We start from the raw sequence: 14,940 nt of genomic DNA, 5'->3' as shown, positions 1-14,940 counted from the left end.
TTTGGACAAGATCACACCACTTAGTACAAGGTAAAGGTGGGATTCAAACTAACTCTGGCCCTTGGGTCGAATTTTGTGCTGCTTTGTTTTTTTAAACAGAGGACAACAATCTTTCAGATTAATTAAATCCACGATCCAATATTTTATTGAACCACTTAACAATCAGAAACTGTCCTGGGCTGAATTGTGCCCAACCTTCCCGCTCTCCACTGCCAATATCTCTAAGTCTTAATCCACAGTACTCCAGAATGTGACTTTTAGAAACAGAGTCATTTCAGGGACTTCCCTGGCAGTCCAGAGGTTTAGACTCCAAGCTCCCAATGCAGGGGGTCCAGATTCAATCCCTAATTAGGGAACTAGATCCCACAGGCTGCAACTAAGAGTTCACATGCTGCAACTAAAGACCCAGCACAGCCAAATAGATAAATAAATGAAAATAAATAGTGTGTTGAAGGTGTAATTAGTTAAGATGAGGTGATATTGCAATAGGGTGGGCCCCTAACCCAATATGACTGGTGTTCTTATAAGAAGATTGCCATTTACAGACCTTAATAGACATTTCTCCAAAGAAGACATGCAGATGGCTAGTAGCACATGAAAAGATGCTAAACATCACTATTCTCCAGGCAAGAGCACTGGAGTGGGTTGCCATTTCCTTCTCCAATGCATGAAAGGAAAAGTGAAAGTGAAGTCTCTCAGTCCTATCCAACTCTTAGCGACCCCATGGACTGCAGCCTATCAGGCTCCTCCGTCCATGGGAGTTTCCAGGCAAGAGTACTGGAGTGGGTTGCCATTGCCTTCTCCGTCACTAATTATTAGAGAAATGCAAATCAAAGCTACAATGAGGAACCACCTCACACTAGTCAGAATGGCCATCTTCAAAAAGTCAACAAATAACAAATGTTGGAGACAATGTGGAGAAAAGGGGAACCCTCTGACACTGCTGTAGGAATGTAAGTTGGTACAGCCACTATGGAAAACAGTATGCAGGATCCTCAGAAAACTAAAAATAGGATTACCACATGATCCAGCAATCCACTCCTGTTGGTATACCCAGACTAACCTGTAATTCAAAGATACACACATCCCTATGTTCATAGCAGCATAGTTCACAATAGCCAAATCATGGAAATGACCTAAAATCCATTGACAGATGAATGGATAAAGATGATGTGGTACATTACATAGTGGAATACTGCTCAGCCATATGAACGAACAAGACAATTCCATCTGCAGCAACGTGGGTGCAACTAGACATTATCACACGAAGTAGAGCAGGTCAAAAAGAGAAAGACAAATACCACGTGGTATCACTTACATATGGAAGCTAAAATATGGCACAAATGAATTTCTCTACAAATCAGAAACAGACTCAGACACAGAGAACAGACTTGCAGTTGCCAAGGCTGGGGGAATGAAAGCTTGGCAGTTCAGCGTCGGTAACTGTGTGGATTACAATAAACTGTGGAAAATTCTGAGAGAGATGGGAATACCAGACCACCTGACCTGCCTCTTGAGAAATCTGTATGCAGATCAGGAAGCAACAGTTAGAACCGGACATGGAACAACAGACTGGTTCCAAATAGGAAAAGGAGTACGTCAAGGCTGTATATTGTCACCCTGCTTATTTAACTTCTATGCAGAGTACATCATGAGAAACACTGGACTGGAAGAAGCACAAGCTGGAATCAAGATTGCCAGGAGAAATATCAATCACCTCAGATATGCAGATGACACCACCCTTATGGCAGAAAGTGAAGAGGAACTAAAAAGCCTCTTGATGAAAGTGAAAGAGGAGAGTGAAAAAGCTGGCTTAAAGCTCAACATTCAGAAAACGAAGATCATGGCATCCGGTCCCATCACTTCACGGGAAATAGGTGGGGAAACAGTGGAAACAGTGTCAGACTTTATTTTTTTGGGCTCCAAAATCACTGCAGATGGTGACTGCAGCCATGAAATTAAAAGACACTTACTCCTTGGAAGGAAAGTTATGACCAACCTAGATAATATATTCAAAAGCAGAGACATTACTTTGCCAACTAAGGTCCGTCTAGTCAAGGCTATGGTTTTCCCAGTGGTCATGTATGGATGTGAGAGTTGGACTGTGAAGAAGGCTGAGTGCCAAAAAATTGGTGCTTTTGAATTGTGGTGTTGGAGAAGACTCTTGAGAGTCCCTTGGACTGCAAGATCCAACCAGTCCATTCTGAAGGAGATCAGCCCTGGGTGTTCTTTGGAAGGAATGATGCTAAAGCTGAAGCTCCAGTACTTTGGCCACCTCATGCGAAGAGTTGACTCATTGGAAAAGACTCTGATGCTGGGAGGGATTGGGGGCAGGAGGAGAAGGGGATGACCGAGGATGAGATGGCTGGATGGCATCACTGGCTCGATGGACATGAGTCTGAGTGAACTCCGGGAGTTGGTGATGGACAGGGAGCCCTGGCGTGCTGCAATTCATGGGGTCGCAAAGAGTCGGACATGACTGAGAGACTGAACTGAACTGAACTGAAAGCAAGCTATTACATTTAGAATGGATAAGCAACAAGGTCCTACTGTATAGCACAGAGAACTACATTCAGTATTCTGTGATAAACCATAATGGAATAGAATATTAAAAAATGTTTATATGTGTATGAGTCACTTTGCTGTACAGCAGAGATTAGCACAACATTGTAAATCAACTGTACTTCAATTTAAAAAATAAAAAATAAAGAAAAAGATGACTCTTTGAAGACAGATACACACAGCGATAACACCATGTGACTACAATGGTAGGTGTGTGGGATTTAGGCAGCTACAAGCCAGGAAACACCAAAGATTGCCAACTAAACATCAGAAACTAGGAAGAAAGGAGTCCCCCGAGGTTTCAGAAGGAATGTGGTTCTGCCAACCAACACCTTGATTTCAGACATCTAACTTCCAGAACTGTGAAGATGACACACTTTTGTTATTTTAAGCTCCCACTCTGTGGCATTTTGCTATGGCAGCCCAAGGAAACTAACATCGGACTGATGCCTTCATTCTTCCTCTCTCTCCCTTCTCCCTCCTAACTACCAATGACAGCAGTGTCACAAAACACTGGTAGGACAAGGAGGAGAACCTGAGTTGTTCATTCATTCAGAACTTGGCTGGATTCCTGGCACATTGTAGGTGACTAATAAATCTCTGTGGATTGAGTGAACTTTTCCAGCATTTACTAAGGGACTACTCTTTGCCAGGATTACCTAAAAATGTGACAATAAGTCTTAAAAATCAAGAGTAGACAGTGAATAACATTCCACCTTTCAAACTGACAGACAGCTTGATAAATATTAGTCACCAAAATGTCTTTCAGAATCCCCATCACACATGTAAACATGACCGTGTTGATTTGCTTTTTGGGCTTTCCTATTCCATTCATCTATTTTCAAGTAATGCTCCACCTCTTTTCCAATTCCTTGCCCCCCTCTGGTGGTGGTGCTAAAGAATGGGGGAAGGTATGAAAAGCAGATGGCAGGAGGGCGAAGCACACCCCAAAGCTGATCACGAGAGACTGTGCACCACTGTCAAACTGTAGAACAAGCACTCCGAGCAGACGGACTTCTGGGGATTAGCTGCACAACAATGTGAATGTACTTAAGAACTAAATGTATACTTTAAAATAATTAAAATGATAAATTTTATGTTCTGTATGTCTTACCACAATTTTTTAAAAAGCTTGACACATTTCAGGTGAGTATTATTTTTAACCCTATATTGGAGGAAATGAGGCACTGAAACTTGCCCAAGATTACAATCACAGTGGCGAAGTGAAAGGGTTAGTCACTTATTCATGTCTGACTGTTTGAGACTGCATGGACTGTAGCCTGCCAGGCTTCTCTGTTCACGGAATTTTCCAGGCAAGAATATTTGAACCGATAGGCATTTCCTTCTCCAGGGGATCTTCCTGACCCTGGCATCAAACCCAGGTCTCCTGCATTGCAGGCGGATTCTTTACTGTCTGAGCCACCAGGAAAACCCAGTAAATGGCAAAGCTGGGATTCAAATCCAAGACAATCGACTCTAAAGATCTTCCTCGTAATCACTATGATATATAAAAGATAAAATAGTCTCTAATTATTGAAAAAAAAGAAGACAAAAAGAAAAAGACATCCTCCAGAAAAAACAACGCCCACAAAGTGATTCTCTTATAGTTCTGAAGACCAGAAGTCTGCCATCAGCTGTTCTGGCCAGAATTAAGGTACTGGGAAGACTGCAGTTGCTCTGGAATCTCTAGGGGAGAATCTATTCCTCGCCTCCTGCAGATCCTGGTGGCTGCTGGTGTTCCCCAGCTTGTGGCTACATTGCTCCAGTCTCTGCTTCTGTGGTCATACTGCCTGCTCCTCTGTGTATGTGCCAAATCCCCCTCTGCTTCTCGCTTATAAAATCATTGTGACTGTATTTAGGGCCCTCCTGGATAATCCAGGAGAATCTTCTACTTCAATATTCTTAACTTCATCGCATCTGCAAAGGTCCTTTTTCCGTGTAAGATGACACTGGTTTCAGAATGAGAATCTGCTATCTTTGGGGGGCCATTCTTCAGCCCAGCACAGATACAGGGGAAGGAGCAGCATGGTCTCCAGCCTCCAAGATGAGCCCCGAAGATCCTTTCCTCTTGATATGATCCCTTCCTCTCGATGTGTGAGCCTTTCTGTAATCTCTTCCCGCACTGAACGAGGGCGGTCTCTGTATTCAACATCTGGTGGAGCAGTGACAGTGTATGACTTCCAGGCTGAGTCACAAAGGGTGTTGGGTAGTTTCTGCTTTGCTCTTTTGGATAGATTGCTCTGAGGGAGACCAACCATCATGTGAGGTCACCCAGGCAGTGCTGTAAAAGGCCCATTTGCAGAGGAACTGAGGTCTCCCATCGACAGCAGGCACCGTGCTGCCACCTTGGAAGTAGATCCTGGAGCCCCAGACAAGTCTCAAATAATGAGAGCATTCTCAGAACTGCCCAACTACCCAGCCAAGATTTCCTGACCCACAAAAACATATGAGACATAATAATGTTTATTGTTTTGATCATTAAATTGTGGGATAATTTGCAGCATAGAGTGATATAAGAGAAGGAGAAACCAAGCCAAACAAACAAACAAACAAAACTATCCTGAAAAAAATTCCTCTTTCTACCCCTAGCATTATATATTTCAAAAATTCCACAGAGAATATTTTGGGCTCACGTGGTATTAATCTCTGAAAAAAGGGACAGATTTGAGCGACACAGAGCATTCTACATTCTCAGGAGCAGAGAGGAAAGAGCCCATAGTTTTGTTGTAGTTACTCTGCATCTTCTCACACTGAGGAGTATAATTAGTGTTGGTTGTTACGGCTTATCAGTATACACCCTCTTTCCTTCCAGTAATAGTGCTCCACTTTCCCTCTAGGGAGCTACTCTGGAAGAACATAAAGGAGCAAGAGAATGAAAAAAGAGCCTATTTGAAGGCACAATTGATTGAAAAATAAATAAACAAAGGAAGCCTGTGGATGCTCGACTTATAACTTCAATAATCTGTGTGAGCCATATATTTAAAGGAGAACCTAGGTATGTGTGTGTGATGCTAGTGCACTCCTCTTCCAACCCTCATAAATTCCCTGGATGATAAAAAAATATGACATACACGCTGTTAAAAAATCCAAAGCTTTCCACTTTTTCACAATTAAGTATAGATTAGTTTAAAGCATTCTACAATATGATTCAATCCATTATCTAATATTCCCTCCCTCTCTGTGGTTAAAACATTGTATTTGTCAGCTCAGGGCCGCTATAGTAAGGTGCCATAGACTGAGTGGCTAAAATAATAGACATTTATTTATAACAGACAGTCTGGAAGGTGGAAATGCAAGATCTGGGTGCCAGCAGAGTTGGTGTCTGGTAAGATGGTCAACACCGAAATCAGACTGATTATATTCTTTGCAGCCAAAAAATGGAGAAGCTCTATACAGTCAGCAAAAACAAGACTGGGAGCTGACTGTGGCTCAGATCATGAACTCCTTATCGCCAAATTCAGACTTAAATTGAAGAAAGTACGGAAAACCACTAGACCATTCAGGTATGACCTAAATCAAATCCCTTATGACTATACAGTGGAAGTGAGAAATAGATTTAAGGGACTACATATGATAGATAGAGTGCCTGATGAACTATGGATGGAGGTTCATGACATTGTACAGAAGACAGGGATCAAGACATCCCCATTGAAAAGAAATGCGAAAAAGCAAAATGGCTGTCTGAAAAGGCCTTACAAATAGCTGTGAAGAGAAGAGAAGCGAAAAGCAAAGGAGAAAAGGAAAGATATAAGCATCTGTATGCACAGTTCCAAAGAATAGCAAGAAGAGATAAGAAAGACTTCCTCAGTGATCAATGCAAAGAAATAGAGGAAAACAACAGAATGGGAAAGACTAGAGATCTCTTCAAGAAAATTAGACATACCAAGGGAACATTTCATGCAAAGATGGGTTTGATAAAGGACAAAATGGTATGGACCTAACAGAAGCAGAAGAGATTAAGAAGAGGTGGCAAGAATACACAGAAGAACTGTACAAAAAAGATCTTCATGACCAAGATAATCACCATGGTGTGATCACTCACACTCACCTAGAGCCAGACATCCTGGAATGTGAAGTCAAGTGGGCCTCAGGAAGCATCACTATGAACAAAGCTAGTGGAGGTGATGGAATTCCAGTTGAGCTACTTCAAATCCTGAAAGATGATGCTGTGAAAGTGCTGCACTCAATATGCCAGCAAATTTGGAAAACTCAGCAGTGGCCGCAGGACTGGACAAGGTCAGTTTTCATTTCAATCCCAAAGAAAGGCAATGCCAAAGAATGCTCAAACTACTGCACAGTTGCACTCATCTCACACACTAGTAAAGTAATGGTCAAAATTCTCCATGCCAGGCTTCAGGAATACATGAACCATGAACTTCCAGATGTTCAAGCTAGATTTAGAAAAGGCAGAAGGATCAAATATCAAACTGCCAACATCTGCTGGATCATGGAAAAATCAAGAGAGTTCCAGAAAAACATCCATTTCTGCTTTATTGACTATGCCAAAGCCTTGGACTGTGTGGATCACAATAAACTGTGGAAAATTCTGAAAGAGATGGAAATACCAGACCACCTGACCTGCCTCTTAAGAAACCTATATGCAGGTCAGGAAGCAACAGTTAGAACTGGACATGGAACAACAGACTGGTCCCAAGTAGGAAAAGAAGTACGTCAAGGCTGTATATTGTCACCCTGCTTATTTAACTTATATGCAGAGTACATCATGAGAAACACGGGGCTGGAAGAGGCACAAGCTTGAATCAAGATTGGTGGGAGAAATATCAATAACCTCAGATATGCAGATGACACCACCCTTATGGCAGAAAGTGAAGAGGAACTAAAAAGCCTCTTGATGAAAGTGAAAGAGGAGAGTGAAAAAGTTGGCTTAAAGCTCAACATTCAGAAAATGAAGATCATGGCATCTGGTCCCATCACTCCATGGGAAATAGATGGGTAAACAGTGGAAACAGTGTCAGACTTTATTTCTGGGGGCTCCAAAATCACTGCAGATGGTGACTGCAGCCATGAAATTAAAAGATGCTTACTCCTTGGAAGGAAAGTTATGACCAACCTAGATAACATGTTGAAAAGCACAGACATTATTTTGCCAACAAACGTCCATCTAGTCAAGGCTATGGTTTTTCCAGTGGTCACATATGGATATGAGAGTTGGACTGTGAAGAAAGCTGAGCACCAAAGAATTGATGCTTTTGAAGTGTGGTGTTGGAGAAGACTCTTGAGAGTCCCTTGGACTGCAAGGAGATCCAACCAGTCCATTCTGAAGGAGATCAGTCCTGGGTGTTCATTGGAAGGAATGATGCTGTAACTGAAACTCCAATACTTTGGCCACCTCATGCAAAGAGTTGACTCATTGGAAAAGACCCTGATGTTGGGAGGGATTCGGGGCAGGAGGAGAAGGGGGGGACCAAGGATGAGAAGGCTGGATGGCATCACAGACTTGATGGGCATGAGTTTAAGTAAACTCCAGAAGTTAGTGATGGACAGGGAGGACAAAGAGTCGGACACGACTGAGCGACTGAACTGAACTGAACTGAAGACTCTCTTCCTGGCTGATTGTCTCATTGTGTCCTCACATAGCCTCTTCTCTGTACGAATGTAGTAGAGAGAGAAAAAGAGAGATCTCTCCTGTCTCTTCCTCCTCTTTAAGGATCTCAGTCCTATTGGGGTAAGGCCTCAATCTTATGACCTCATTTAACCTAATTTCCTCCTTAAAAGCTCTGTCTCCAAATATAGTCACCTTGCAGTTAGGGCTTCAACATATGCATATTGAGAGGAGGACATAATTTAGTCTATAACAGATATTCACTGCTCACTAAATATCGTCATGTTTCCTACCTTTTCCCAGGCTCCTTATGGTCAGTCGGGGTCATGTGACTATTGGTAGCCAATCAACTGCAGCAAAAGGCACTTCTGATTAAAGATTTTAAAAGCTTGGTGCACGACCTTAGTTTTCTCTACTTTCCTCTTAATGACTCAGAAGCCATATATTCCAGTTGGTGAGGTAGAAGATGACATGGTCTGCATTAGCATGGGTCTTGAAATTACTATGCTGCAGCAATACCCACTTCTGCCCCTCCTCACCACCCCTGCCCTTTATGATGTTAAGCCTTTTGATATCAGGGTAAATTTGTAGTTAAGCAAAACCTTGTGTTTCCTAATTCTTAATCCTTATCCTTGGAATTACTAAATAAATGGAAAGATAGTTCACTTTCATGGATCTGAAGTCTTTATTATTGTTAAAATGGCAATACTCCCTAATCTGTATATTCAACACAATTCCTATTTAAAAATCTCACTTTTTAAAAACATATTTGACAAGCTAATCCTAAAATTCATATGGAAATACAAGCGACTTCAGAATATTGAAAATATTGAAAACAATATTGAAAAAAGAACAAGATTGGAGGATTCACATTCTCAATTTTAAAACTTACTACAAAGCTACAGTAATCAAGACAGTATGATACTGACATAAGGCTAGATATATATGTATATGGAATAGGATTGAGAACCCAGGACTTCCCTCATGGGGCAGTAGTTAAGAATCTGCCTGCTAATGCAGGGGACATGGATTTGATCCCTAGTCTGGGAAGAGCCCATGTGCTGCAGAGCAACTAAGCCCATGTGCTACAACTACTGAAGCCCATGCACCCTACAGCCTGTGCCCTGCAACGAGAGAAGCCACTGCAATGAGAAGCATTGCAACAAAGAGTAGCCCCCACTCACTGCAGCTAGAGAAAGCCTGTATTTAGCACCAAAGTTTCAGTGTAGCCAAAATTAAAAAAAGAAAAAAGAAAGTGAGAAGCAACTCACAGATTGGGAGAAAATATTTACAAACCATATATGTAATAAGGGTCTTACATGCAGCATATATAAAAAACTTTTACAACTCAACAATAGAAAGAAAAAAATTAATTTAATCAATCCACGTGGGCAAAGGATCTGAACAGACATTTCTCTAAAGAAAAAATTAAAATGGCCAGTTAGCACATTAAAGATGCTTAACATCATTAGTCATCAGGGAATGCAAATCAAAACCATGGTGAGATAACCACTTCACACCCACTAGGATGGCTGCAAAAAAAAAAAAGGAAAAAAATTGTGGAGAGGATGCGGAGAAATTATAAGCTTTGTACCTTACTAGTGGGAATGTAAAATGGTGCAGCTACTTTGGGAAATGGTTTGGCATTTCCTTAAATAGTTAAACATAGAGTTACCACGACCCAACTTTCTACTCTTTAGTTTATACCCAAGAAAATTGAAAACATATATCAACAAAAAAACCTATACATGGATGTTCATACCTTATTATTTATAAAAGCCCTAAAGTGGAAACAATCCAAATGTGCATCAGTTGTTGAGTGGATACACATGTGTTCTTTTTTTTTTTTTAAGATTTGTTGTTTATTTGTTTATTTTATTTCTGGCTGGGTGGATCTTCATTGCTATCCCTGGGATTTATCTAGTTGCAGCGAATGGGGGCTACTCTTTGTTGCATTGCACAGGCTTCTCATTGCAGTGGCTTCTTTCGTTGTACAGGCTTTAGGGTGCACAGGTTTCAGTAGTTGTGGCTTCCAGGCTCTAGAGCACAGGCTCAACAGCTGGGTGCATGGGCTTAGTTGCATGTGAGATCTTCCAGGACCAGGGATCGAACTGGTGTCCCCTGTATTGCAAGGCAGACTCTCAACCACTGGACCACCAGGGAGGCCCCTACACATGTGTTCTTAAGGCCTCCTTAATTTCTGGAATAACCTTTACCTGACCCAAACTTAGAGTCAGCCATTTCTCCAAGTTCTGGTATTTTTCATTAGTGAATTTAGAACCCAAGGTCAGGGCACTAAGTCTACTCATTGCTACTGGGCTAGTTGCTTCTAGGTACTATCAATGGATAGAGCTGGATTTTCTCATTTTAGTTCTAAAAGTAATGCATCTTAATTTATAAATTTATATGATATCTACCTACCCCTTACAGTTTTCTGTGAGTATTTATGGATTTCCCTTGATGGAGTCTTATATACCAGAGCCCCAAGGAAGCAGACTACATGGTAATCCATGGAAAATGGTGGAACATGTAGTAAGAATGAGAAATTAGCTTTAGTTACTGTAAGCCTTTGAAATTTGGGATCATTTGTTACAATCAGCCTAATCTAGCCTAATCTGACTGTTAAAGTAATTACGCACAAAGCGCTGCGCCAGATCCAAATAGCCATTTTAATATAAGTAGCAAGAAGTATTAGGAAGTTAAAATCTTGTTTGCTTTCACATAAATCAGTAAGGCATCAGCAGAGTAGAAGTCCCATCAGAAATTTCAAACTGGCCAAATTTTGTAAAAAGCATCTGGTACTCAATTCTGAAATAAGAAGGGCCAGTTTCTATATAACAGAGGTTAAAACTCTAGGAGAAACAGGGTAACAAGGGCCATGTTTTCCATATAAAAATCTCTTCACTAGAATATGAGGACTTCATGTCACTGTACAGATTTATGAAGAAAACAGAATTCTTAATAGAGCCTCGGGCATCTGCTCATATCATGGAGGGAAAGCACTCCCAGAAGCAAGTAGACAACATTTGCCTAGAACCTGCTATTATTACATTCTGTGCATATGGTAGCTAAAAACTCATTAGTTCTATAATTCTGGCTGAAGTTGGCAAGCCACCTCCAGAAATATTTCATACAAGCTAAGTGACAGAAGGCAATTTCCTTTGTTACAGGATGAGCTGGTTAGGGTAGTGGTCATGCACACACACAAAAATCAACCAGATAAGAGTGAAACTACTCTTATGAAATTTATTCACAGCTTTTGGTAAGTCAGTTTTCATGTCAGTGGCCTCATGTTTGTCATCTAAGAATACAGTATTGGTCTGACTTACATAATTTCTTTCAAATAGGATTAGAAAATATATTTCAGTAGCCACCATGAGACAGATATATATTTATTTTGTAGAAACAAAAAACCAGAGTGTAGTCACTTTGTTTTAATTTTCCTCCCACAGCCTCAGTTCCTTCTGCAGGGAACTGTTTGTTTCTCTCCCCATCCGCACGGTACCCATGCGGAGTACCATCCGCATCCTCTTTCTTTAAGTAAAAATGTCCCTGTAATATGTTGAGGCTCCCTATGACCCTTCAACACGAAGAGCTGACCCCACCGTTATCCTCAGGCTCTAGTGATGAATACAGGACCCAAACTTGACCAATTAGAATGTCAATACCTCCTGTCCTCATAACTGGCTCAGAGATGTGTACGTGACCCAACTTGGGCCAATGAGAGACTCTCTCAGGTTTTGCACTGAAGTATTTACAAAGATACTCTCTTTCCAGTGGATAGAATGCAAGCCTGGAGTTGTTTTTGGAATCTTTGCTACTACTTCAGCAGAGTCTGTCAGACAATGCAGCTGTAGAGAAAAGCAGAACTAAGAGATTCCTGACTTAATCTTTTGTGTGAAAGTGAAAGTGAAGTCGCTCAGTCCGACTCTTTGCAACCCCATGGACTGCAGCCTACCAGGCTCCTCCCTCCATGGGATTCTCCAGGCAAGAGTACTGGAGTGGGGTGCCATTGCCTTCTCCAGGGGATCTTCCCGACCCAGGGATCGAACCCCGGTTTCCTGCATTCACTTTAACCTCTGAGCCACCAGGGAAGTGACATGCACACACACAAAAATCAACCAGATAAGAGTGAAACTACTCTTATGAAATTTATTCACAGCTTTTGGTAAGTCAGTTTTCATGTCACTGACCTCATGTTTGTCATCTAAGAATACAGTATTGGTCTGACTTACATAATTTCTTTCAAATAGGATTAGAAAATATATTTCAGTAGCCACCATGAGACAGATATATATTTATTTCAGTAGCCACCAGGGAAGTCCTGGATCCAAATAATCTCAAAGCCACAACCCAGGGCTTTTTTCATTTAGATGAGTCAGTAAATATCCTTTTTACATTTAAACCAGTTGAATTTCTTTCATTTGCAACCATAAGAATTCTGACTAACAGTTACAGGACAAACAGCCAGAAAAATATAGTCCTCCCTGACCTTACTTATCTCAATGACAAGTCATTGAGCCAGAAACACAATACAAATAAAATTTCTTCCAATATAGTACATTTTCCCCAAAGAATCTCAAAGCTTTTACAACCTCAGAAAACAATACCCTGGAACGGAAGAGACACTTTGAAAAGAAGACCTAACTCTTGTTCATTGAGTTGAAAATAACATCAATTTTTTCCTGAGAACAGGCTATGTACCAAGACCTGTACAAGGTATTTTATAGCTTTACCTTATTTAACATTCACTATTTTATTAGGTTGGTGTTATTATGCCCACTTTATAGATAGGGATGTGGAGGCACAGAAAAATTTATTTTCCTGAAGTTATTCAGCTCAGAAATGACCTCTCCAGCATTTAAATTCATGTCTTTCTGGCTCAACATCTGTGCTCAACACTGCTCATCTCTTTACTTATGCTAATGTTATGTCAATATTAGCCTTTCTATCAATACTTGCCCACTCACCACTGACAACTGTCCTTCTGCCTCCTAAAGTCCTAGTTGCATTGTGTGAATCAGACACTTTACCTGGCAAGGTAATTAGATCCATTCATTTGGATATTTAAGCACGGGACCTAGAAGGATATTCACTCAGTGGTAGATTCTTGACCTGAAAAGGCATATATGTTACTGGTAAGATGTACGTTTTTAATGTAAGGAAAAATATGGTCCTACATCTTTAAATTTTTCAGTAATTTACTCATGTTCTCATGTATAACTTTTCTAGGATCTCCCCTGTGAAGATTTCCCCTTGAATTGTCCGAGACTCTCGGCGTCTTTCTTGGTATAAGATAATCCATAGGTCAAACCTCAAAACAGAAAGAACTGGAAATGTGATTGGTTCTCCAGCAGTATCAACCTTGTCCCTGTTGCACTGCATCATGTTTCAGTGCTGATCTCGTGCTGGCTGGCGGATGCCTGCCCATCTCAGTTAGCCTGGATTCTCATACATGGCATCCAAGATCAAACCTTGGTTGACTTGCATTCACTTATTCAACACAATGCGGGAGAGCCGGGTCTCACAGAGAATCCAGCTGTCGGAAGTTTGTGTTTAATCCAGGTCACCAGTTTATACTTACCCTTCCCTCTTGGTGCCACATTTTTTGGAAGCTGTAGTGTCCTGTTTTACCTGAAGACAGGCCCATGTTGGTTGACCTTGATAGGTTATTGAACTTTAATTAGAAAAACAGAAGGTCTCTGCTCTTCTATCTCAAGAAGTCTTTTCATTAAGAGAAAGGTGCTAATGGCCTTTATATTTGCATGATTAAGGAGGGTGCATTCAAAGGATTTCCTCATTAATAATGAAACTCCTGGTTTAGTTATTGTCCCCACCCAAGAACACAGACATCGCTAAAAGGTTTTCTAAAATGGTACCTCACCAGGCATCCTATGCCATCTTGAGTCAGAGGCTCAACAAGTTAATTAGTAAAGCAGGCTGACTGACAGAGAAAGACATTGACTTTCTGACTTTGCCTAAAGTTCCGGTTCTGATGCCTAAGACCTTGTTCTTCTGGCCCTTCCTTAAGTTCCACCCATATTAGTAAGGGGCCACCTCTGTTCAGGAGTTCATATTGCAGTCAAGTTTATATTCCAGGGGAAGGCAACTTCATAGTATAAAGGGCTAATAAAAGGTAATTATTTCCATAATGATTAATATGAAAAATTAACATACATTTCCAGAAGCTCACCCTCCTTTCACCCATTAACTGCCACAAACACGTTAAATAACACTCCATTGTCTTGAATAAACAATAATAGAATAAAGAAAACTTTGTGTAACCATTCTTGAAAATGTTAATCCTGGACTTGATGCAAGAATTACTGAATGTTCTATGGAGAACACGAAAAGCCAGAACTATAAACACTATTTGGTGAAACGGCCAATTCTGTAAAGGAGAAATGGGGCAGAAGTCGGTCAGCATCCCCCACAGTACAGTCTGCGTGTATTTTGAGAGCCAAAAGCAGTTGGGAGACAAGAAGAAGAATTTTTTCGTAGGCTTGATGATATATTATATATTTATGATATTTATCTGTATTTTTATGTATTTCAAATAACTCATGACTTTAAAGTATATATAGGTTATTTGAAATACATAAAAAATACAGATAATAGTACTCATAAGCCTCCCAGATTTAACATATTTTCACTTTCTGCTCCATTGTATTAGTTTCCTAGGGCTGCTATAACAAGTTGTCACAAACTTCATGGCTTAAAACAACAAAAATGTATTCTCTTACAGTTATTCCAGAAGTCCAGAATCAATATGTCAGCAAAGTTGATTCCTTCCAGAGAGGCTCAGAGGGAGAAGA

The sequence above is a fragment of the Capricornis sumatraensis genome, chromosome 3 (genome assembly GCF_032405125.1).
Source record: "Capricornis sumatraensis isolate serow.1 chromosome 3, serow.2, whole genome shotgun sequence".
NCBI classification, from domain to species: domain Eukaryota; kingdom Metazoa; phylum Chordata; class Mammalia; order Artiodactyla; family Bovidae; genus Capricornis; species Capricornis sumatraensis.
The sequence above is the reverse complement of the archived record's forward strand: the minus strand, read 5'-3'. Positions refer to the sequence as shown.